The sequence below is a fragment of the Callithrix jacchus genome, chromosome 16, assembly GCF_049354715.1.
Source record: "Callithrix jacchus isolate 240 chromosome 16, calJac240_pri, whole genome shotgun sequence".
NCBI lineage: Eukaryota > Metazoa > Chordata > Mammalia > Primates > Cebidae > Callithrix > Callithrix jacchus.
The window spans coordinates 44,637,961-44,664,725 of record NC_133517.1 but is presented as its reverse complement, the minus strand read 5'-3'; the positions used below and the strand labels follow the sequence as shown (position 1 = coordinate 44,664,725).

At 35.0% G+C, this 26,765-nt stretch overlaps 1 long non-coding RNA gene across 2 annotated transcripts in view; it reads left to right on the top strand.

Annotated features, from left to right (window-relative positions):
- Positions 1 to 26,765, top strand: part of LOC118148474 (uncharacterized) — a 497,078-nt gene that overhangs the window by 29,479 nt on the left and 440,834 nt on the right. For both annotated transcript variants that reach the window (XR_013528280.1, XR_013528281.1), the window contains exon 2: positions 1,353 to 1,448. This is a non-coding gene — a long non-coding RNA (uncharacterized LOC118148474). The remainder of the gene's footprint in view (positions 1 to 1,352; positions 1,449 to 26,765) is intronic.

The window sequence follows — 26,765 nt, the reverse complement described above, 5'->3', positions numbered from 1 at the left end:
GGAAAGATCAATTAGTAGGTTTGATGAAAAACAGACACTACTTTGTTAGTTTTTTATTTCACTGAGGAGGTTAAAATCTTTTCATGGAAGAGCTGGACTTACAGTTAAAGATAAGGTAAACTTGTGACTTTACGTGAAATCATGACTTCTTTGTGTCCCAATTCTCTTATCTAAAATATGAGCATAATGCATAATAAAATGCATTAGCATAGATAAAGTATTCTGAATTTATGCCTAATTCATAAATCACTAAATTAGACTTCAGTAGAATATGAACACTAGTTTTTCATCAAGCTAGAAAGTAATCAGTTTTAAGCATAATTGTGGGAGAATTAACTAATTGTTCATCAAAATAGGTATTCCATTTGCTTTCTGAGTATATAGCAAGACTTTATTTCCCAACCTCCCTTAGGAGTACTTCACTGAATGCCACTGCTAGTCCCAAGTTGCTAACAACCTCTTGTATGCAGTCTTCAATGCTTTCTTCCCCTTCAGTCTGGCTGGGGATGAGACAATCAATGGTGATTTTGAGATTGCAGAGCTGCTACGAGCCTGGGTTCCTTGCATGAACGAGAGTTACCCTGCCAACACATTCACCTGTCCAATAATGCTGTTTGAAAAACAAAATAATGTGTTTGGATTATTTATTAACAATAACCAGTGTTACTTTCATTTGTACAGTCAAACAGGGTAAAAGTTCTCTCCTAATGCTAATATACTTTTCTTATTAAGAAAAATTAATATTCAAATTTGAGCAATCCCAATGGAACAGAGTATCCTATTCCAAAGGGAACACAATTTATTATTCCCCAAACCTACAAATCAAATATTAAAAAAAGAAAAGTAATATTAAGAGTTTGCTAATCAGGTGAAAGATTCCAGGGAAGGATATATGTGGTTTTGTTTGGTTGTTGTTGGTTTAAGGATAGGCATAATAATCCAAGATAGGCATTCCAAGCAGCAATGATACTGAATTTATATATTAAGAGCAAGAAACTTTACTCACACCTATAACTGTGCAACACAGTATGTGAGCAATGTTGATTCAGGAATTGCTAAATAACTACTGGGGAATCTTATATATTTATATGTACTTATGAGCAATAGAAGTTATTAGATATTTATGTGACTCACTAAGAATTTCCACAATTCTACTTTAATACTGAAAACTATTCACACATTTAAGCAGAATTCCACAGTACTTGAACAATAACAAACTGACAATTAAAATGCAGAGAGATAATAGATTCATATTCTTCCTGTGTGATGGAAGATTGTTTAGATTTCAAGGTTTATTTTGTCCTGCCATCAGAGTTATTAATCATCCTTCCTTATTTTTTTTTCACTGCTAGGATTGACAAGGATTTTCTTTCACCTTGAAAACCTGCACGTAGTGAGGAGTTTCTTTGCCTTATTCCTGCAGTTTTAACATATCCTACTGAGGAAAGGTAAGTTGTTTTTTATTCTGTGTTCCATTATATTTTTGACAAATGATTTTTATTTAAATCACAGCTTTAATTCCTCTCTTGGTATTGCAGGATCATAAACAAATACATTTTTATGTTATTTTTCTTTAGTAATCTTTATGATTTTATTCTCAGCAACTGGACTAATTCAATAAGCAGCAGACCATAAGGCAGTAAATGCATATACTATTAATTTTTATTGCCAAAGTTTCTTTTATGTACTATGTGATCTAAAGACGTTATTCACATTTTTATGATGATACTGGCAGATTTGAAAAAATCTAGTCCTGTAATTCCTATTCATAAAGCCTGGGTACTTTTAACTCAGCAGCCCAAAAAATGGTAGCAATTCAAGTCTCATGAACCAGTTCATTAAGTCAACGTTTTGGGTTAGAAAGGAAAAGGAAAGCAGGTAACTCACAGTTCCTTTGCCGAATCAATAGAACACAATTGGGAAGGTTTAACTACTGTGCTCATACCAGTTCACTACAAGAACTTGGTGGATGATTTACTCTTTTCTTTGTTCACCTTCAAAATGAGAAGTACAGTCCTGAATTACCTCTAGAATAGCTTCCAAAAATTGCTTCGATTCTGTAGTTGCACAAAATTGGAGCTGAAGCAGTTGGCCATTAAACCAGGGTGGTCAAGTTAAGAAAAAATAGAAAGAAAACAAAGGATGTAAGGACATGCCTTAGTCCCAGATGACCTGGTGTTCTGCAGGCCCTCACTCCCTAGACTACTTTGCTGCTACCTTTGCAGTTGTACTAATTTGTAAGTACTGTAGAATCTCCCATCTCAAGCTCATGCTAACTACTCCAGTGCTCTCAATTCATATTTTCTCACCTTTGAAAATGATTTATGTTCCATAGGATCCAAAAGAAGAGCTAGATACAATGTAAAACATGGGTGGTAATGATAGTACAAGCCCTGAAAGGACCTAATCGACTGATATTTATTGAGGACGTATTTGTAAAACTTCATGGAAATACAAATAAACATGTTTCATGACCACTGAGAGCTTAGTCAGAGAAATAAGATCCTGGTCACAAAAGATACATAAAATATAAGCTGATAATCATGCAAAAGTTGTTTTATGGCTATTGATAGCCATGCAAAAATGATAGCTAAATGACTGGTGTGGGTATTTCTATGTTCCTGTGCCCTGAGAATTTTTCTGGGCATTCAGTTTATTCTTTGAAAGTTGCTTAGTATTAAGCAATACTAGAACAACAAAAACAAAAATTATTTTCTTTGCATTGCTGAGGCAGACAATCAATACTAAGGGCACTCCGAGAGAAAAACATGATTCAAGGCTGGGTGGTATAAAAATTCTTTATGGAGTTGGTAATACATGAGTTGGATATTTCTCCAAATCTATGGCAGATGTAGTACTTAATGATGAAGTGTTAGAAACTTTCCTTTAAAGTGTGGAATGAGGCCAGTATGCCCAGTATGCCACTATTTAACATTAGGCTAGTGATCCTAGCAAACATCATAAAAGTAATAAAAGGAATTAAAATTAGAAAGCAATATACAAAAAAAGCCCTGTTGTTGGACATTAATCTGTAGTATGCATTTTTTGAAATAGCTTTAATAAGGCAATTTACATGTCATACAATTCACCTGTTAAAATGTACAATTCAGTTAATTTTAGTATATCCACAGTTGTGCAACTATCACAATAATTTAATTTTAGAACATTTTCTTTTGTTCAAAAAGTAACCCTACACTATTAATAGTCACCATCATATCATATACCCTTAGCCTTAGGCAACCATTAGCATGTTTCTGTTTATAAAATTTGCCTATTATGGGCATTTCATGTAAATGGAATTGTACAATATCTTGTTTATTCTTTCACTAAGGTAATGTTTTTGAGCTTCAACTATGTAATAGCATATACCACTATTTCATAACTTTTTATTGGAAAATAGTATTTTATTACATGGATAAGCCATACCTTACAGCCTATTCATTAGTAGATGGATGTCTGAATTGTTTCAACATTTTGCCATTATGAATAATGTTGCTAGGAACATTCATGTACAAGTATTTTTGTAGATGGATGCATATATTTCTTTTGGCTAGCAATTGCTGGGTCATAAGATTACTCTGTTTGGTAACTCTGTGATTACTTTAACACAAATGGTTTAAGCATTTGAGGAAGTGCCAGACTATTTACCAAAGTGGCCAAAATGTTTTACATACCCACCATTAATATATGAGGTTTCCAATTTCTCTACATTCTCACCAGCACTTGTAATTATCTGTCTTTTTCATCATAATTAATCTTGTAGATGTGAAACGGAGGCTTGTCTGGTTTTGATTTGTATTTCTCTAATGACTAATAATGATGGCACATCTGTTCACGTACCTCTTGGCCATTTTGTATGGTCAGTTATGAATCATAAATAATTTTCATTTATTATAAGTGGGGTTTTAAATGTAATTGAGTTGTGAATTTTTTATATATTCTGAATACAAGTCCTTTATCTGATATATGATTTGCAAATATTTTCACTTATCCTGTGGGTTGTATTTTCACTGTCATGATGGTGTTCCTTAAAGGTACAAAATTTTAAAAATTTTGAGAAGTTCCAGGATTTTTTTTTGTTGTTGTTTGTTTCAAGATGGAGTTTCACTCTGTCATCCAGGCTGGCATGCAGTGGCCCCGTCTCGGCTCACTGCAGCCTCTGCCTCCTCGGTTCAAGTGATTCTTATGCCTCAGTCTCCCAAGTAGCTAGGACTATAGGCATGTGCCACCATGCCTGGCTAACTTTTGTATCTAGTAGAGATGGGGTTTCACCATGTTGGCCAGGCTGGTCTCGACTCCTAAACTCAGGTGATCTACCCTCTCAAAGTGCCAGGGAAGGGAGCACTACACACTGGGGTCTATTGGGGGGAATAGGGGAGGGACAGCAGGGGGTGGGGAGCTGGGGAGTGATAGCATGGGGAGAAATGCCAGATGTGGGTGAAGGGGAGGAGGCAGCAAAACACACTGCCACATGTGTACCTATGCAACTATCTTGCATGTTCTGCACATGTACCCCACAACCTAAAATGCAATAAAAAAAGAAGTGCCAGAATTATAGGTGTGAGCCATCATGCCTGGCCAGAAAGTCCAATTTATCTACTTTTTTGTTGCTAGGTTTCTGGGTCATTCTGAAAATCTATTGCCTAATTTAAAGTCATGAATATTTACTTAAATATTTTCTTCTAAGAGTTTTAAGTGTTTTCGCTCTCACAGTTAGTTCTATGATTCGTTTTGAGTTAATTTTTGTATATAATGTGAGGGAGGTGTCCAAAGTCATTACTTTGCATGTGGATATCTAGTTGTCCCAGCACCGCTTATTTAAAAGACAATCTAATTGTTCTGGCATAATTTTAAAAAATCAGTTGACCATAAATATGAGGGTTTATTTCTGGACTTAAAATTTTTTCATTAATCTAAATGTCTACCTTATGGCAGTACCACAGTATCTTGATAACTAAAGCTTTGTTAAAAATTGTGAAATTTGTGGGTGTGGACAGGGAAGAGAGCTGGTATGATTTTAAAGGAGCAACAGGAGGCAGATCTTTGTGGTGATGGAACAGTTCTGCAGCTTGATCACGATGGTGGTTACGTCTAGCTACACATGATGAAATGGCATAGAAGTATACACATGTATTGTACCAATATCAGTTTCCTGATTTTCATATTGTATTACAGTTATAAAAAATCTAAGCCTTGGAGGAATCTGGGCAAAGACTACACAGGACCTCTCTCTTGTAACATCCTGTGAATCTACAATTATTTCAAAATAAAAAGTTAAAATATGAACAAATAAAATAAAAAAATTGTGAAATTTGGATGTGAATCCTCTAACTTTTCTTTTTTGTTTTGGCTATCCTGCATCCTTGAATTTCTATATAAATTTTAGGACCAACTTGTTAATTCTGTAAAAACTCCCAGTTGGGATTTTGATGTGGATTAAATTTAAAGATCAATGTGGGGAGCATTGTCATTTAATAATACTAAATCTTCTTTCAGAACAGCCTGCAACATAGTGAGATCCCATCTCTAAAAATTAAAAAATAAACAGAAGCTGGATGTGGTGGTGTACAACTACAGTCTTAGCTATTTGGGGAGGCTGAGACAGGAGGATCCCTTGATCACAAGAGTTCTAGGCTGTGCTGAGCTTTAATTGCACTACTGCACTCCTGCTTGGGCAACGGAGAGAGACCCTGCCTCTTAAGAAAAAAAAATGATGATATTATTTTGAGTACATTTCAGGTTGAGAAAGTTTTTGTGTTAAAGTTTGTGAAATGCTTTTTCTGTTTCTATTTGAGAAAGAATAGCAATTTTTATGAATTCTTGAAAAAAATAGGAGAGGGGGATCACTTAATTGCCTGAAGTCAGAATTATCTTAATAAGAAAAACAAAGACATGTCAAGAAAATAAAACTACACATCAATATTTCTCATAAACAAACATACAAATGTCCTGAAAAGTTATTAGCAAACTGAATCCACTTTGCAGAAACTGGATATGAAAAGAATTATATGCCATTGTTAGTTTTTTGCTTGTTGAATCGTTCAAGTCCCTTTATAGATTCTGGATTCCTTTGTCAGATACGGTTTGCAAATATTTTCTCCTGTTTGGTAGGTTGTCTGTTTTCTCTGTTGATAATTTCTGTTGCTATTCAGGAGCTCTTTAGTTTAATTAGGTCCTATTTGTCAGTTTTTGTTTTTGTTGCAATTCCTTTTGAAGACTTAGTCATAAATTCTTTGCAAAGACGATGTCCACAGTGGTGTCTCCTAGGTTGTCTACTAGGATTCTTGTAGGTCAAGGTCTTACGTTTAAATATTTAATCCATCTTGAATTAACTTCTGCATATGGTAGAAGGTGGGGGTCCAACTTTCATTCTTCTGCATGTGGCTAGCAGTCTATCTCTGCATCATTTACTTAATAGAGGATTTTCTCCTCATTGCTTATTTTCATTTACTTTGTCAAAGATAAGATTGTTGCAGGTGTCCTGCTTTATTTCTAGGTTCTTTATTCTGTTCCATTGGCCTCTGTGTCTATTTTTGTATCGGTACCATACTGTTTTGGTTACCATACCCTTATGGTATAGTTTGAAGTAAGGCAATGTGAAGCTTGAAGCTTTGTGCTTAAGATTGCTTTATCTATTTGGGCTCCTTTTTGGTTTTATACTAATTTTAGAACAGTTTTTTTCTAGTTCTGTGAATAATGATGTTGGTATCTTGATAGGAGTAGTGTTGACTCTGTGGATTGCATTTGTCAGTATTGTAATTGTAAAGTCAAAAGGTTGTCCCCTCTTTTGTTACTAATTTTAGTGATTTGAGCTGTCTTTGTCTTGATTAACTTACTTAAAGTTTTGTCGTTTTTGTTGGTCTTTGTGAAGAGCCAGCTTTTGGTTTTATTGATATTCTTTATTGTTTTGACAGCCTCTATTTCGTTAATTATTGTTGAGTTGTTTATTTCCCCTTCACTTCTCTCAAATTTTTATTCAGGTATAGTAAGTCTCTGTTGGTAGGCACACATATGTGTATATTGATATATTATTGTTAGGTGTATAATATGTATATTGTTATATTGTCCTAATAGATGAACACTTTTCTTATTTAAGAATTTTTATGTTTAACACTAAGGACTTTTTTTCTGTTTTAAGTCTATTTTGTTTGGTATTATAGCCACTTCACCTTTCTATGATTTTTGTTTTTATAATACACATTTTTTCATTTTATTACTTTCTTTTTTTTTTTAATTTTTTATTGGATTATAGGTTTTGGGGTACATGAGCAGAGCATGCAAGACAGTTGCGTAGGTACACACATGGCAGTGTGCTTTGCTTTTCTTCTCCCCTTCACCCACATTTGGCATTTCTCCCCAGGCTATCCCTCCCCACCTCCCCCTCCCACTGGCCCTCCCCTTTTCCCCCCAATAGACCCCAGTGTTTAGTACTCCCCTTTCTGTGTCCATGTGTTCTCATTTTTCATCACCCACCTATGAGTGAGAATATGCGGTGTTTCATTTTCTGTTCTTGTGTCAGTTTGCTGAGGATGATGTTTTCCAGATTCATCCATGTCCCTACAAACGACACGAACTCATCATTTCTGATTGCTACATAATATTCCATGGTGTATATGTGCCACATTTTTCCAATCCAGTCTATTATCAATGGGCATTTGGGTTGATTCCAGGTCTTTGCTATTGTAAACAGTGCTGCAATGAACATTCGTGTACATGTGTCCTTATAGTAGAACGATTTATAGTCTTTTGGATATATACCCAGTAATGGGATTGCTGGGTCAAATGGAATTTCTATTTCTAAGGCCTTGAGGAATCGCCACACTGTCTTCCACAATGGTTGAACTAATTTACACTCCCACCAACAGTGTAAAAGTGTTCCTTTTTCTCCACATCCTCTCCAGCATCTGTTGTCTCCAGATTTTTTAATGATCGCCATTCTAACTGGCGTGAGATGGTATCTCAATGTGGTTTTGATTTGCATCTCTCTGATGACCAGTGACGGTGAGCATTTTTTCATATGATTGTTGGCCTCATATATGTCTTCTTTTCTAAAGTGTCTGTTCATATCCTTTGCCCACTTTTGAGTGGGCTTGTTTTTTTCTTGTAAATCCATTTTTGTTCTTTGTAAATTCTGGATATCAGCTTATTGTCAGATGGGTAGACTGCGAAAATTTTTTCCCATTCTGTTGGTTGCCGATCCACTCTAGTGACTGTTTCTTTTGCCATGCAGAAGCTGTGGAGTTTCATTAGGTCCCATTTGTCTATTTTGGCTTTTGTTGCCAATGCTCTTGGTGTTTTGTTCATGAAGTCCTTGCCTACTCCTATGTCCTGGATAGTTTTGCCTAGATTTCCATCTAGGGATTTTATGGTGCCAGGTCTTATGTTTAAGTCTTTAATCCATCTGGAGTTAATTTTAGTGTAAGGTGTCAGGAAGGGGTCCAGTTTCTGCTTTCTGCACATGGCTAGCCAGTTTTCCCAACACCATTTGTTAAACAGGGAATCCTTGCCCCATTGCTTGTTTTTGTCAGGTTTATCAAAGATTGTATAGTTGTATGTATGTTGTGTTGCCTCCGGTGCCTCTGTTTTGTTCCATTGGTCTATATCTCTGTTTTGGTACCAGTACCATGCTGCATTTTATTACTTTCAAAGTATTTGTCTTTAAATCTAAAGTTTGTCTCTTATAGACCACATAGATTTTTATGTTGTTTTCTTATCATCTTGACAATATTTATGTATTACTTAATCTATTCACATTTAATGAATTTATTGATATAGTTGGCTTTATGTTTTTGTTATGTACATTTTGTTTTATATATTTCTTACTTTTTTTGTTAGTCTGTTCTTCTTGTACTACTTTCCTTGGCATTAAATGAATATTTTTTAATGTAACATTGTAATCTTTAAACTATCTTGAGTTAAGTTCTCAAGATAGTTTAAAGATTGGTGAAAGATAGAGGTCCTAGTTTCATTCTTCTGCATGTGGCTAGCAATCTATCTCAGCATTATTTACTTTATAGAGGATATTAATGGCTGTTTCACTATATATGTATGTATGTATCTGTAAGCATATATATAGTGGTTTTGTTTTTTTTTTACTACTTGTCATAATCTACTTCATATTTATAGAAAATAATTCCAGTGCTATTACTATATTAGACCTATATACATTTTAATATGCAAACTAAAGAAGCTGAGAGAAGAAATGAGGTAACGTGTGTATTTTCAGAGTTTGTTATATGAAAGTTTTTACTTACCATTTTTAATTCTTTTTATGATTTTTGTGAATTTGAGTTAAGATCTGTTTTTACTGGTTTTTTTTTTTTTTTTTGCTTTGGTTTCATCTGCCTGCTTTGTGTTGTTATTTTAAAATATATTGTGTTTCTATGCATTGTACACCCTATAATGCATGTATGTATGTATTGTTTTATACAATTTATCTTCAAATCAATTAAGTGAAGAAAGGAAAGGAAATATGCATTCATCTTATCTTTAAAATCACTTAGTAAAGTTTACTGGCATTCATTCTTTTTTTCATGTGGATTTATATTACTGTCTGAGGTCCCTTGTTTTCATTACTAATTGTTGTATGGCAGATTTGCTAGCAATGGATACTCTATTTTTGTTTATCTGTGAATATTTTTATATTTCCTTCATTTTTTGAAAGATAGTTTTACCAGATATGAGATTCTTGGTTGAAAGTTTCTCTTCCAGCATTTTGTATATGTCCTATTGCCTTCTGATGTCAGTTGATTCTGATATTAAGTTTATTGTGGTTCCTATGTGTGTGCTTTCAAGATTTTCTATTTTTCTTTAGTTTTAAAATTTTTAGTGAGATTTGTTGGAGTAGAGATTATTAAGATTTTTGGATGTGCAGACTGCTTTTTAAAAATAAAATTAAAAATAATTTAAAACTTTTGGCCATTATTTTTTCACATTTTCTGCTTATCTCTCTCATCTGCTTCTGATACTCTCGTTATATGTATGATGCTGTCTTTAATGGTGTTCTACATTGTATTCAGGCTCTGTTTATTTTTCTAAATTCTTTGTTCTCAGTTTTTTAGTTTGTCTTAGCTCTACTCTTAGGTCTCCAAGTTTATGAATTCTTTCTTCTGCAGCTCCTACTGTTTTGTTTCTCTTGTGACCTCCTTATTTTAGTTATTATATTTTTAAAGGTAAAAATATCCATTCAGTTTTTTCCTGTTTTATTTCTTTATTAATATTCTCTATTTAATGAAACTTTTCATCATATCTTCCTTTATTTCCTAAGAGTGACTTCTTTTAGTTCTTTCTACATATTTATACTAGCTTCTTCCAAGTCTTTGTCTGCTAAGTTTGACATACAGGACCTTTCAAAAGTAATTTCTGACAGCTGCTTTAAAAAGTTGTGTTTTCACTGTAAATGGGTTATACTTTCTTGTTTTTTGGTTGAAAACTGGGCGTTTTAGATAATATACTGTAGCACTAGATAATGAATTAACTTCACTCCCATGTTGGTCAGCAATCTTTAAAAAAACACAATCATTAGGATGTGTGTACATATACACACAGAGAAATATATTTATTAAAAGGAATTGGCACATGTGATTATTGGGAAAGGCAAGTCCAAAATCTGCAAGTTTTGCTGGCAGGTTAGAGACCTAGGGGAGCTGATGTTCTAGTTAGAATCTAAAAGCTCTCTGGTGTAGAATCAAAAAGAGCCAATGTTGCAGATAAAATCTGAAGGCAATCTGCTTCAGGAGGATTCTCTCTTGCTTGGGGAAGGCCAGTCTTTTAGTTCTATTCAGATCCTCAACTGGTTGAATGAGGTTGTGGAGAGTAATCATTTTACTTAAAGTCCACTGACTAAACATTAAATCATTCCAAAAACACCCTACAGAAACACCCAGAATAATGTTTGACCAAGTATCTGGGCACTCTGTGACCAAACTGACATATAAAATTAACCATCACAACCCTCATGGCTTATTGGTATTTGTCTGTTTATTTGTTACTTGGTTAGACTATGTCAATGGGATCTATTTCTCCTACAACATGAAGTTACTGATGTTCCTCCTCAAAGAGTGCTGCCTGGTCTGGCATGGTGACTCAAGCCTGTAATCACAGCACTTTGGGAGGCCAAGGCAGGCAGATTGTGAGGTCAGGGGTTTGAGACCAGATTGACCAACGTGACGAAATCCTATCTCTACCAAAAATACAAAACTTAGCCAGGCATGGTAGTGCAAGCCTGTAATCCCAGCTACTCAGGAGTCTGAGGCAGGAGTATCGCTTGAACCCAGGAGGTGGACATTGCAGTGAGCTGACATCACGCCACTGCACTCCAGCCTGGGTGACAGAACGAGACTCCATCTCAAAAAAAAAAACCGTAAAAATAAGAAACAAGTGCAGCCTTGGGCACATGCACAGTCACCCGAAATAACAATAAATTTAGCAGTAGTTTTGTTTACTGTCCCTCTCTAATTTTTCTGTTAAGCTGCCTAATTCTGTTGGTGTTACACCTAGCTGTTAGAGGATGGTAGAATGTTAGGATAACATGCAGGCTAATTTCTCTGTCATTTTTAACAATGTCATAAGACAGAAAATACTCCACAGTCTTATGAAATTAAATATATTTTTTTTCCACAGGGTTAATCTCTGAGACCAGTCTTGCAGGTTTGTTCTGATACCAGGGGAACTTTTCTTAACTGTCTCTTTTTGTGGTTTTCTCTTGTAAACTTCTAGGTGATATACAGTTTAGCTTATTATTTCATACAGCTACCAAACTATTTCCTAGTTGCTTACCACCATAATCTCTATTGTTTTGAAGAGTGTCTGTAAGCTTTAAATTTCTCATATTTTTTTCCAAATGAAGTCAGTTTCTTTACTGAGAGCTATGGAACTCTGCTCTTATGACCTGCCACTTTCTATGGGGAAAAGTTCTCCGAGCCACTTCTCTGGGGGAAGGGAGAGTGACATACTCCTCTTAGAATGATAGCCTCACGTTATCGAAAAAGAGTGTAAGTTTTGTTTTTTTAAGCTGCTTTTAATTTGCAGATACTGTTGTTTGCACATACTTTTTAAAATTATACTTTAAGTTCTGGGGTACATGTGCAGAATGTGCAGGTTTGTTACATAGGTATACAGGTGCCATGGTGGTTTGCTGCATCCATCACCCCATCATCTACATTTGACATCAGTCTCTGGTCTTCTCGGCTTGTGTTACCCTGTGTAAAACTTCTTCCCCTCTAGTGAGCTGGGGTGAGGGTGATCTGCACCCTATTAGTCACAGTCTATTGATCCTGGTGTAGAACTTCTGCTCCACAAGTTGGGACTCGGTGGCGGAGGAGTACCTCAAAGATCTGAGCCATTCTGGCCTGGAATAGGACCTCTGTAATATGGAGCCAGGGGTGAGAAATGCTGGTGTCTTACCTCTTCTAGGGAGGGACTGTACTGCTTGACTGGGTGCAAACAGGATAGGGTAAACGTTTTTGGGCTGCACTCACCTGTATTGAAGTTTCTATCATACTGAGCTGGAAGTGGGAGAAAAGGAGGGAGTTGAGACTCAAGTGACATAGACTCTTGCTTTTCTTACCAAGAAAGAGCAGATTTTCTTGAATAAATGTTTCTTCATTTGTTATATGCCCTTAGGATTATTTCCAGATATTCTACAGGATGTTTTTATTTTTAAAAGTAATTTTCACCAGTTATAGCTGTTTTACTAGGCTCCATAGAGCTCCTCATGCTGCCATTCTAGAAATCTGGGACCTTATTTATTAAATATTTTTAATATTTTATATTATGCACCTCAGGCATCTCAGATTTTAGCCACAGTTTTAGTGGATGTTCACTGTGAGCTCAGGCTCATGCACACTGCATTACATATCAAGTGCATTTGTGCTTCTCAAAGGCAGCTCAGAAGTGGAGGAATGTAGGGGAATTAGGTCATGAAAGAAATGGCCTGACAACTCTCAACTAGTGGAGGGCAGGTACCAGTGGATGAATGTCCTGGCTTTCCACCTTTTCAGTGTATTAATTTGAGAGACATATTGGTCATTTCCCAGAGGTTGTCATTCTCTTCAACCTACAAAAGGGCAAATAATAGAAAAATGATTTCTAGAGGTCAACAAAATGTCTAAATATCCAAAAGGCAACTAGGTCTCACAGTCTGGTATGTGCAAATAATACCAAGCATATTAAACTCTTTACATTGGCAAAAGTTCAAGAAGTCTGATAATATCAAGTATATGCCAAGATGAGGAACAGTAGAAATGCTCATGTATTTCTATTGTGGATATGTGATTGTTATAAGATGCTTTGGGGAGCAAGTTTACAGTGTCAAATAAAAATGAAGCTGTGCATGACATATGATCTAGCAATTCCACTCTCAGATACACCAAGAGATGAAAAAATGATAGCAAAAGTGTTACCATGTGCCACACCCTTTTAAAATGTTTTCTATAGTAATAACTTTCTTATCATAATAACTCTGAGGTAGGTACTATAATTACTCAAATTTCACATATAAGGTAATTGATGGAGAGAGCTGTGGAGTAACATGCCTAAGACCACAAAGCTAGTACTTACAGGACCACGTTTAAATCCAAGGAGTCTGACCTTAGAGATCATGCTCCCAACTATTTACTATATTGTATATATTATGTGTAACAGCATTGTTTGTAACAATGAATCTTAGATATTAGTGTTGATAAAGTTATGTTTATTAATGTGGAAATATATCCCCTCTAGGTACATATAAATACACATGAATTTAAAAAAATTTGTCTTGTATATGTTAACATAGGTGATGTGAGGAACAAAACTTAGTGGAAAATATGTTTAATATAATCTTATTTTGATTAAAACAAATTAAAACTATTAAATTACAAAGAAAAATTCTGAAAGGATATTTAATGTTAACTTTAACAAAAGTTTTTTTGATGATATCATTATATTATAGGTCATAGTCACTATTCATAGTTTTCTATTTTGTGTGGTTTTCAAAGAGCAAGTAATGTACTTTATGATGAGAAATATAAACATATTATAGATTGATTTTCATTAAAAGTGATTGAAATAAGAAAAATGACACTTAACATGGTTGAAGAAATGTGGAATCCTTGTTACAAATTAAACTTTTAACTTTACTAAATGTTCTTATGACAATGGTTAGTGATGATGACTCAGGATAAACATGTTTAAACTATGGAAAAGAGCATGTGAGGTAGATGATAGTAGAGAATAATGTGAATGAATTGTCAATTCAGGTTTTATAATGACAATATTCACATAAATCTTTCTGTTTCCTATAAGATCAAATAACTTTTAGAATTATCAGTAGGAATTTGTGTGAATTCAAGCACCCAGGAGAAGGTACAGCAGTTGAGTCAGGGTACAATCAGCTGACAGTGAGGCTTCTGGGGACAATGTGAAGGTATATTATTTTAGTTATGATACAGGTGAAAACTTAGAACCAGGAGATGCTGGAGAAGAGATTCCTATGCTGTTAGAAGATACCGCAGATTTAAAATGGAATGATCCTATACTTAAATCTGGCAGTTTTAATTGCATAACTAACAACAACAAAAAATAGAAAAAACGGTGAGATTTAGTTGCCTTTTGGATATTTAGACATTTTGTTAGCTTTCTCAGAAATCATTTTTCTATTATTTGCCCTTTTGTAGGTTAACTATAAAAATCATTTAAGTCAGTTGTATTTGACATACATTTATTACATATACGTTACATGTTGGAGACTATGGGTACTATGGTAATATAAAGGTTGCCAGAACATGATACATACCCTTTAGTAACTATATAATGTACTGTCTTCATGCAGTCTTACATATGTCTCTTTTATTTTCATTAACTCTCCATCACTAGCTATTTAGTAAGCATATACTCTGGCACAGAAAATATTATTAGTTTGAAGTAAAATTTTGATTTCGCAATTTAGTCATTCATGTTCAATTTTGAGAATAGAAGTTTTGCTTATTGAAGTCACATTTTATAAAAAGCAAAATGCTAAATGTGTTCTTCAAAATTCAGTCTCTACATTTGCAAGAGTTGTGATGTGGATTATAAATTATGACTTTGTTTTAGCCTCAGCCCTCCTTATGCAGTGTCCTCACTTCACGAGTCTTCAGGGACAAGAGGATGCACCCACATGGAAACTGTACTCCTTCTAGGATTCCAAAATTCTCTGAGAATATAGGTCCACTTCTAAGTGCCTTTTGGGAACTCATTCCCAAGTCTGTCTTTAGTGACTGGTCAAGTACCCAGTGGTGCAGCTCTCTGCCCTAGTTGGCCAAGGGTGGCTATTTGGGGAATGTTGATGGAACTTGACGGTTAGTCTGTGGTGTCCACACATGTGTGTGAGATCTGTAAAGGAGATGATGAGTTCAGAGTCAGGGAGTTGTGATTGGGGTCTGCGCTGATACTCTTGCCTCGACTCTGCAACTATTAAGGGAGGCCTTGTCTTTATATTCTTTCTCTTATCCTTTACTTATTCTTGTAATAGGCAATATTTCTTCACACCTTAGAGCCTGTTCACATGCTCTTCTCTTTGGCTGCTTTTTATCATCAATTTCTTAATTCCCCTGTCACCAATCTTTTGGGTGAACTCTCATTCATCTTTCATTTCCTAACTTAATGCTGCTTCCTCAAAGAGGCTTTCCTTTTTAAAAAAATGTTTAATTAAAAACATTTTGTGAGTAGGTGTATATACTTATAGGTTATGTGAGTTGCTTTGAGCAGGTATGCAATGGGGAATAAAGCATATCATGAGAATGAGTTATTCATCCCCTCAAGCATTTATCCTTCATGTTACAAGCAAACAATCCAATTATACTCTTTATGTTATCTTAAAATACACAATCTATTTTTGACTATAGTTGCCTTATTGTGCTATCAAGTAGTAGGTCTTATTCATTCTATGCTTTTTGTGATTGACCATTAACTATCCCCACATTGCCTCTAAAATTCCACGACCCTTCCCAGCCTCTGGTAACCATTCTTCTACAGTCTGTGTCCATGAGTTCAGTTGATTTAATTTTTAGATCCCACAAATAAGTGAAAGCATGTGATGCTTGTCTTTCTGTGCCTGGCTTATTTCACTTAACATAATGATTACCAGTTCCATCCACATTGCTGCAAATGACTGGATCTCCTTTTTCTTGTGGCTGAATAGTACTCCATTGTACATATGTACTACATTTTGTTTATCCATTCATCTGTCGATGGACACTGGGTTTCTTCCAAATCTTAGCTATTATAAATTGTGCTGCAACAAACATAAGAGTGTAGATATCTCTTCCATATACTAATTTTCATTCTGTTGGGTATAGACCTTGCATTGGGATTACTGGATCATATGGTAACTCAATTTTTAGTTTGTTGAGGAACATCTAAATTGTTCTCCAGTGGTTGTACTAATATACATTCCCACCAAGAGTGTAGAAGGTTCCCTTTTCCCCACATCCTTGCCAACATTTGTTATTGCCTGTCTTTTGGATAAAATCCATTTTAACTGGGGTGAGATGATGTCTGATTGTAGTTTTGATTTTCATTTCTCTGATGATCAATGATGTTGAACACCTTTTCATATGCTTACTTGCCATTTATATGTTCTCTTTTGAAAAATGTCTATTCAAATCTTTTGCCCATATTTTGATTGGATTATTACATTTTTTAACAGAGTTGTTTACGTAAGAGGCTTTCCTTGAAGTACATTCTATGTTAGTTTCTTCTGTATGGGCCCTATGAAAACCCCAGTATATTTTCCTTTATTGCACATTCTCCTAGTACTTAACTTTATATAGTTATTTTTCTAACACATGTACCCAACACTATACTTAAGTTTCGTGGTAGCCATGTGCAGAAAGCAGAAACTGGACCCCTTCCTGACACCTTACACTAAAATTAACTCCAGATGGATTAAAGACTTAAACATAAGACCTGGCACCATAAAAACCCTAGAAGGAAATCTAGGCAAAACTATCCAGGACATAGGAGTAGGCAAGGACTTCATGAACAAAACACCAAAAGCATTGGCAACAAAAGCCAAAATAGACAAATGGGACCTAATGAAACTCCACAGCCTCTGCATGGCAAAAGAAACAGTCACTAGAGTGGATCGGCAACCAACAGAATGGGAAAAAAATTTTTGCAGTTTACTCATCTGACAAAGGGCTGATATCCAGAATTTATAAAGAACTCAAACAGATTTACAGGAAAAAAACAAACAAGCCCATTCAAAAGTGGGCAAAGGATATGAACAGACACTTTACGAAAGAAGACATATATGAGGCCAACAATCATATGAAAAAATGCTCATCGTCACTGGTCATCAGAGAGATGCAAATCAAAACCACATTGAGATACCATCTCACGCCAGTTAGAATGGCGATCATTAAAAAATCTGGAGACAACAGATGCTGGAGAGGATGTGCAGAAAAAGGAACGCTTTTACACTGTTGGTGGGAGTGTAAATTAGTTCAACCATTGTGGAAGACAGTGTGGCGAATCCTCAAGGCCTTAGAAATAGAAATTCCACTTGACCCAGCAATCCCATTACTGGGTATATATCCAAAAGACTATAAATCGTTCTACTATAAGGACACATGCACACGAATGTTCATTGCAGCACTGTTTACAATAGCAAAGACCTGGAATCAACCCAAATGCCCATTGATGATAGACTGGATTGGAAAAATGTGGCACATATACACCATGGAATATTATGCAGCAATCAGAAATGATGAGTTTGTGTCGTTTATAGGGACATGGATGAATCTGGAGAACATCATCCTCAGCAAACTGACACAAGAACAGAAAATGAAACACCGCATATTCTCACTCATAGGCGGGTGATGAAAAATGAGAACACATGGACACAGGGAGGGGAGTACTAAACAGTGGGGTCTATTGGGGGGAAAAGGGGAGGGCCAGTGGGAGGGGGAGCTGGGGAGGGATAGCCTGGGGAGAAATGCCAAATGTGGGTGAAGGGGAGAAAGGAAGCAAAACACACTGCCATGTGTGTTCCTACGCAACTGTCTTGCATGTTCTGCTCATGTACCCCAAAACCTAAAATGCAATAAAAAATTAAAAAAAAAAGTTTCATGGCAGTCAGTATAATGCCCGTTTTATTTGTAGTTGCTTCTCTATCATCTGGTACAGTGGTTGGCACATAATAAACATTTAATAGACAGATAAATAAATGAACAAATAAATAGAATGTGTGAAAGTCTCTCCATGAAATCCGAATTTTTCTCAATTTGTTTTTTCTGAGCTTTGGAGGCCCCAGCATTGGCCATGTTATTTTTAATTTGTCTGCAATGCAAGTTGTCACACAAATTAAAAAGAGCCTTCGGGAGCAAGCAATTTACTACTGTTTTTGAAGATGCAATTCTGTAGTTGGCTGAACAATGCCCCCCACTCAAAGATGTCCACAACTCAAAATCTGTCAGTTTGTCACCTTACATAGCAAAAGAGATTTAGCACACATCATTAAGGTTATAGACTTTGAGATAGGGAAAATTATCCTGGATTATCTAGGGAGGATCAAATCTTATCATGAGTCAGAGAATCAGAGAAACTTTCCGCCTTATAAGAAAGACTTGGAAGCCCTGTGGACACTGTGATATTAGCCCTGTGAAATCCATGTCAGTCTTCTACCTACAGAACTGTATGATTATAAGTTTGTATTGTTTCAAACCACTAAATTTGTGGTTACTACAACATACTGTAATGGGATCTTTGAAGTTGGAGTCTTTTCTTTTAATCTGGGGAGAATGCTTTTTACTGTCCTTACATTTGGGAACACTCACTCAATGTTTTCTTTTATGACTCGAATCTCATGCTTATGCATTCATATATGCTTTTCCATTCCCTTACTACTAATAAAAGACTTGTCAGAAATTTTTACCACATTCCTGAAGAAATCTCCTTACAACACACTGAAATTTAAAAAAAAATTAATGTCCAATGCAGTGTACAATATATTTTTGGGTTATCAAGTTTTACTTTTTGTTTAACATATACTCTAAACATATGAACAGTTTAAGTTTACATCTTTTAACAAAAAAGTCACTATTTCTAGAGCAGGATCGCAAATGATAATGATAATTTTGGTATGCATCAATATAGCAGACTTATAACTACAAGTTCAGTATTATGTCTTCCAATGAAAGTCAGCATTCCCTAAGTATTTTATTTATTTAAGAAAGAAGAGAGGAAATATGTGTATGTACATTATGTATATATGTTTGTGTATATATAACTAGAATATATAATACATATACAATGTATATATATATTTGTATATACAATATTTATATATACATATTACACACACATACATAATATATAATACAACATAATGTATCTTGTATACATACCTATACTCCCACACATATATACATACATTACATATAATTATATATATATATATATATATATATGTAATTTTCCTTTCATGAAACACTTGGGTTTATGGAATTCAGGCTATACTAAATTATAATGTAACATAATATATAGTAGTGGTTTTATTATACTATGGCTCAGATTTTATTTTCTTTTATAAAGGCATACACCTTTAAAGAACATTCTCAGAATGCAAATTTTAACAACTGTAAGAAAAGTAGTAAATAAAATAGGTATTCATTATTCTATTTTTTCTCTATGGTTGTATGTTTAAAAATTTCCATAAGAAAAAAAAAAACAAAAAAGAAACCAGACTCTGGTTCACATGGCCAAACCGTCAGAGGCACAGGAATTCCAGGGGGCTTAAAATTTTGAAATTATCAGAAGGCTATAAAACGTTGTTTGATTTTTTTCATGGTATTCTCTGACATCATTTTATTTATTTATTTTTTTATGAGTGTCTGCTCTACTTGTCATTCAAAGGCTCAATATTAAGAAATCTGCAAGAACAGTACCAATCTGGGCATTCAAATTAGCTGATGCCAGAAGAGACATGGAAAGCGTTAAGACAAGGGAGAGCTAGAGTGAATATCAATTCGTTGTATAAAATATATGCAGCTTTGGATATGTACAAATGTAGATAAGTATGGCTATTCAAATTTTGTTCTTTATTTTCAGTAACTTTCTCCTTGGCGTTTCCTTAAAGAAAAAGTGATAGAAACCTTGAAAAATACAGATGAGTTTTATTTTTGCATTTTAAATAAATTTAGTATTCAATAAGATTATAAATTTGAGGATAGCAAAATTAAACTCCTACAAATTTAGGGGAAATTAATGGAAAAATAAAAGAGTATATTGCAATCTAGTAGTATCACCATTCATGACCACCTTTTCTTCAACCAAACATATTTGGGGTAGCAGATTGCTGTGTAGCTATGTAACTTGTAAGCTACTTGCTTACAAGTCAGTGGAGAGAACCAGTTCATACTGGTCATGTGTTTTGATTGTTCTTTAACATTGTGCTATAGCTCACTGCACTATCAGAGCAAGCAAAATTTCTCTTCTCATCTTTTCATCTGTCAATTTCTATTCCTTTACAATTAAATCCCAATGACAATCCTATTTTGGCTAGAATGGGAGATAATGCAGTTTAGTCTTGCAATTTATTTTACTGCCAAATGAAACAAAATAATGTCATTAAAGTGCCTGTGTTTCAATGACATGCCCTAACAAAAATTTCAAACTTGTGTATCCAACATTAATGAGAAAAGCTGATTTTTTTCTTTTCCTAGCCCTGATGTTCAATACCACTTTCTGTGTACATCTGTTGTGGGAGAGGTCTTGGCCTCTACTTTTAAGTCATGAAATGTCATGAATTATCCAATGACATTTAATAGAATTGATATAATTTATTATCTTAAGAGGTCATACCACAACATAGTGGATCTCAGGTTTGAATTTTTCTTGATCTGTGGAACAGAAGTGGTCCTATAATTTGGCCTGTTTCTCCAGAATTCTGGAATGATAGCTATGTGGTTTATTTCTGAATAAATAAACTCATTCATATTTCTGAATGAGTGTAAGACAAGACATGGCCTTTCTCTGACATTTAAAAATTTTAGACCAAGCTCTCCAATAATTTAGTCTTTAATGCAACTAGACATAAGCATGTTTATATATCATGTTTCAAACAAAAGCAAGATCCTTAAAAATCTCTATGGAAGATTTTGTTGAAAAGTTCAATATTTCATATCAATAATATTTTATTCTTTTAGAAAGTAGCTAGCTAGGAATGTGCATCCTAGGTATTTTTTTTTAGCAAATCAGGTTTTTATAAAAAAGGTTACTTTGCTAAAAGAGATGACTTTCCACATCCAAGTTACATGAATACATTTTCTGTCTGTTCAAAACAGCATCTCATTTTTTACTATTGAAAATTATTTTTCATTGGGTCTTAGTTTGGATAACTAGTGACTGTATCATTGACCATACCATATTTTTGTTTTCCTTTAGTAAGTAAAACATTAGTCCTAAAATATTTGCTTTATTTTAAAAAATCACAGACTCCTTTTTAATTTCAAAACCTTGGTTTGTCTCTTGGTTGTTTTCTCAGCAGCATGATTTTCAGTCACCTTAGGACCAGGGTCTCCCCTTCCCTCATGAGGCTACAGAACCCAGGCAAAAGTAGCATACTTTGCAGAAAGTATGACAATTCAGTGGCCAAACAGAGCCATCTTTGAATCCCAGTTTCATCAGATCATATTAAGAATAAATTTAGTAATATAAGTTGATGCAAAAGTAATTGCAGTTTCTGCAATTTTTCTTTCTTTCTTTTTTTTTTTTTGAGACAAGTTTCGCTCTCATTGCTCAGGCTGGAGTGCAATGGCATGATCTCCGCTCACTCCACCTCCTGGGTTCAAGTGATTCTCCTGCCTCAGCCTCCTGAGTAGCTAGGATTACAGGCATATGTCACCACGCCTGGCTAATTTTGTATTTTTAGTAGAGACGAGATTTCTCCATGTTGGTCAGGCTGATCTCAAACTCCAGACCTCAGGTGATCTGCCCACTTTGCTTCCCAGAGTGCTGGGATTACAGGCATGAGCCACCACGCCCAGCCTGCAATTACATTTAATGGCACAAATTGCAATGACTTTTGCATCAATCTAATGTAGGTGAAGATTCTGGCACAATGTTGTCCAACAAATGATATTTCCTTTCTCTTTATTTCTGAACACCATTTCTTCTGTAACATGGATTATTCAAATTTTTGGTTAGAACTAGCAAGTAAAGTGTTTGGCAGAGTGTCATTCTTACAGCATCATTCAACAACTATTAGTCATTATTAAAATTAAGACCTTTACTTTTCCACCCAACTTTTTCTTGCTCCATTTCTCATGAAGTTTTTAATGCTTTCAATAGCGATTATATTTATTTTTCTCTTCCAGGTATATACTGAGTATATTCTTGTCTAGGAAGTAGCTTTTCTTGATGTCCCTTTCAGTAGGCTGAGTTCCTACAGGTAAAAAGTAAAGGACAGGTAAAGTGGAATAAACAATACAGAATTAAATAGCAAGGAAAAATTGGAAAGGCAAAAAATGAAGCTACATTTGTCTTTTTTTAATAGTATTTAAGAAAGGTTTTGAAGAACAAGGTACACACACTAACATATTGTTATGACATTGATATTTTTAAATTCATTATTTGGCCTTTGACTATTATATTAATAGTTCATATTGGTATTTGACCAATTTAATTGTAATTGAAAGTAACATGATACAGAAACTCTAATGTGTGATTACCTTCAAAATATGTTTTTATTTTATGAAAGATATGAATGTTTTGAAATGGGAACTTCAGATTTTATGGGGAGAAAAAAGTTGTGATGATGTTTTAATAGAGATGAGTAGATTTATTATCCAAATATATTTTGAAGAAAATGAAATAAGCCATGACCACTTGTGCTTTCATTAAATGATATGAAGTTAACAGGTGAGAACTTTCTTAAAAAATAAATCTTGTTTGATATCAACATTCTTGAACACCTGCTTTAAGTAATAATAGTTATAATAATTACTTATATCTGCTTATATCAGTGCTGGTTGTTACCATCTTTAATTGTTCTTTTCCATATTACCTGTTGTCACAGAATTACTTTTAGCATTTTATTCCAGTATTTTATAAAAGCCTCTCCTTACCAGCAATGTCGTATTAATAATGGAAAACCAATATATGAAATGTGTTATTGAGTCTTCTACATTTTTCAATATTCAGTCAATTTTCCATATAAGAATGCCACAAGAGTCATCTCTCTGGGGAGATCTCTTCCTTACCAAGGGCTACGATTGCAATCTTCCAGATTTCCTAATCTATACAACCACCTGAACTCTATGCTGTATCCAAAACTGCTGATTGCTCATCATTACAGACATTTAAAATATAGCTATGAAGAGCTGAACTTGTTATTTTTTCTCCAAACAAATACTATATTAATGAAAGGAGGCACCATCACTCATGTAGTTGCTTATTTTCTTACTGGGGATCATACAAATGCCTCCATCTTTTTAAGCAGCTCCCATGCCCAATGACTGCATCTTCTGAATTCTACCTCCTTAACTGAATCCATTCCTTCGTCTTCATCTCTACAGTCCAAGCATCCTTAGTCCATCATCATTTACCCAGTTGACTGCTATGTCATCCTATTTGGTTTGCCTGACTTTACATAGATACAAATAAAGGTGGGGTTATCGGTGTCATGTAGCTCTCCTGATTAAAACAGGAGGAATGGCTCTTCTCTTCCTTAAAAGTATATCAGTTACTCTCATGATCTGGTTCCAGGCTAATCTCTCTGTTCTTGCCCAGTATTTTCTGCTACAGCTCCACTGAACCGCTTCTAACTCCTGCAGTAGCTCATTCACTACCCTGCTTCAGAGATTTCATCTTACCATTTTTCTTTCCCTGAGACATTTCTTTCTACTCTATCTTTTTGGTTTATTCAGGTCTTTAAAGGATTGGATGAGGCCCACCACAATGGGAATCTGTTTTACTCAGTCTATTTATTCAAATGCTCATTTTATCTAAATACATTTTCACAGGCACACATTGTGTATATATATGTGATGTGCGTATATACATATATGCACTCATACATATATGGATATAAAAAAGAGATTTATTATACAGAAGTTGCTTACATAATTAAGGAGGCTGAAAAATCTGTAGCAGGCAAACTAGAAACTCAGATAATTGATGGCATAGTTTCAGTCTGACCCCAAGGGCCTGAAGCAAGACAGCTGATGTTGTACGTTCCAATCCAAGTCTGAAGGAAGAAGAAATCTGATGTCCCAATTAGAGTCACTCAGCTAGAGAGAGTGAATTCTTCCTTACTCTCCCTTTTTGCTGTATTGAGGCCTTCAGAGGATTGGATGAGGCCCACCACAATGGGCAGTCTGCTTCACTGAGCCTACTGACTCATATATTCATCTCATCCATATACACTCCCACAGGCACATCCAGAATAATGTTTAACCAAATATCTGGGCACTTCATGGTTCAGTCAAGTTAACACAAAAAACTGACTGTCATATCCTTCTAGTCTCAATGTACACATTCATTTTGAAAAATTTCCATGACCTCCAAGTCTTGGTGAGATTTCATTCTTGTGATCTTGTCTTTTCCTACAATATGCTGTTACTCCATCTTGTCATTGCCTGCTTTCCTTTCATACAGAACTTTATACCCTAGTCCTGCATTTGTCTTGTTTATTCTTACCTCTGTACTTCCTAACTTAGGAATTATTCTTTGACACTTAGGAGGTGTTCAATAAATGTTTGTTGAATGCATGAGATATTCAATTAACCTTTATCTTGAATCCTCACTAACATTAAAATAATATAATTATTTTAGCTTAATTGCTTATATAAAATCAACATTTACTCCTGGCCAATTATGGTTGAATATATATGCAACAATATTCAACATTCTGGTTTCATTAACTTTCCTCTGGGATTTGTACACTAAACTTGCTCAATCTGTGGTCTAGATATTTTATGCTGATTAAAGCTGCGGCTGGCTACCTTGTTAGCATTCTCTTTGTTGCTCACCACCAGGGAAAAGGGCATTCAATTTAGCTGTTTCAAATTAGAAAGTAGCATATGAAAGGAAAAAGAAGCTTTGGAATACAAAGTGTCCTAGGTTAGAAGACTAGTGCTGTTGCCTTCATTCTGTCTTACTTATTGACTTCTGTATATCGAGCATTAAGAAAACTACCTGGCACAAAAGAAGTTCTAAAAATTGGTAGGCAAGTGAAGTTACTTTTGATAAGTTACAAAAGTTATTTTAGTCACAGTGTTCTCATGTAGTAAGTGATGATAATGATCTATTTTATAGAGATTTTCGAGAATTACAGCTGAGTTAAACTTGATCAAATTGAGTATAGTAGATGAAAAATGAAAGTCTCATATTTCTTATTTTCATAGCATCAGAAGACCTGTGAATGTATAAGCATAAAGTATTTGTTTCATCCTGCTGTCCTCAATCTTGCACATTCCCTCCTTTATATTTAAATGCTTTTTATGTGCCAGGCATCATGCTAAATGTCTTACATACATAACTTTATCTTAATAAGGTATTGTTATCCTCAGTTGATAAATAAAATCTTGCCTAACAAAGGTTTAATAGCTTGCCCAAGCTCACACAGCTATGGAACTGCAAACTCTAAACTGGCATCTGGGTTTATCTCACATCAAAATTCAATCAGCATTCTACTGTTCTATGAACTTTGGATTTGCACAAGCACCAAGTATATGATGTTTAGGAGAGCACGGCAAGGACAACATAAGATCACTTCTCATGAGTATGAGAAGAAGAGTATGAGAACATGCTTGCTCCGACTGCTCTTGGCTCCTTCTCAGCTATATTGACTGCCTCTCCTACCCCAGTTGGGCCTTCATGCCCAGAACTGAGCTGGAACACAGTGTAGCTGCCATAGAGGAAGTCTTCTCTGGAAAAACTTAACCTGGACTTCACTGAGAATTGGCAATGGGAAGATTGTCTTTCCTTCCCTTTGAAAAGAAGATAAGAAAAGACTAGGCGCTGTGGCTCAAGCCTGTAATCCCAGCACTTTGGGAGGCTGAGGCGGGTGGATCACTAGGTCAAGAGATCGAGAGCATCCTGGTCAACATGGTGAAACCCTGTCTCTACTAAAAAAAAAAAAGAGCTGGGCATGATGGTGCCTGCCTGTAGTCCCAGCTACTCAGGAGGCCGAGGCAGGAGAATTGCCTGAACCCAGGAGGTGGAGGTTGCGGTGAGCCGAGATTGTGCCATTGCGCTCCAGCCTGGGTAACAAGAGCGAAACTCCGTCTCAAAACAAAACAAAACAAAACAAACAAAACAAAACAAAAACAACAACAACAGAAAAAAGAAGGTAAGAAAAGACCCAGCTGCCTATATCCAGTTAAAGGGAAAATGCAAAGGTGAAACTTACTTTATACCGTATGTCTACACCTATCCAGGCCCAATGTTCATCTCAATACATAAATTGAGTCTTTATATTAACTTTCACTCCTTTTTTTATGTTTCCTCTTTGTGTATTTGTTTCCACAGTCACCACTCTTCCCTTCTGTCAACAGTATCTTTTTTTTTTTATTAGTGATTTTTTCTTCTTCTCCACCTTCAAGAATCTTGTATTTTCTCCTTTAATAAAAATGACATGAAATGGACTTGATTATAATTTTCTTTGTTACCACCTTTATTTTTTCTATTTGATGCAAAACTCTTAGAACGTATAGCTATCTTAATTTTTTCCTATTTTCTTCCAAGTTCTACAATTTGAATTTTGTTAAAAGAATGTAAAAAATGCCTGTTTGATTGAG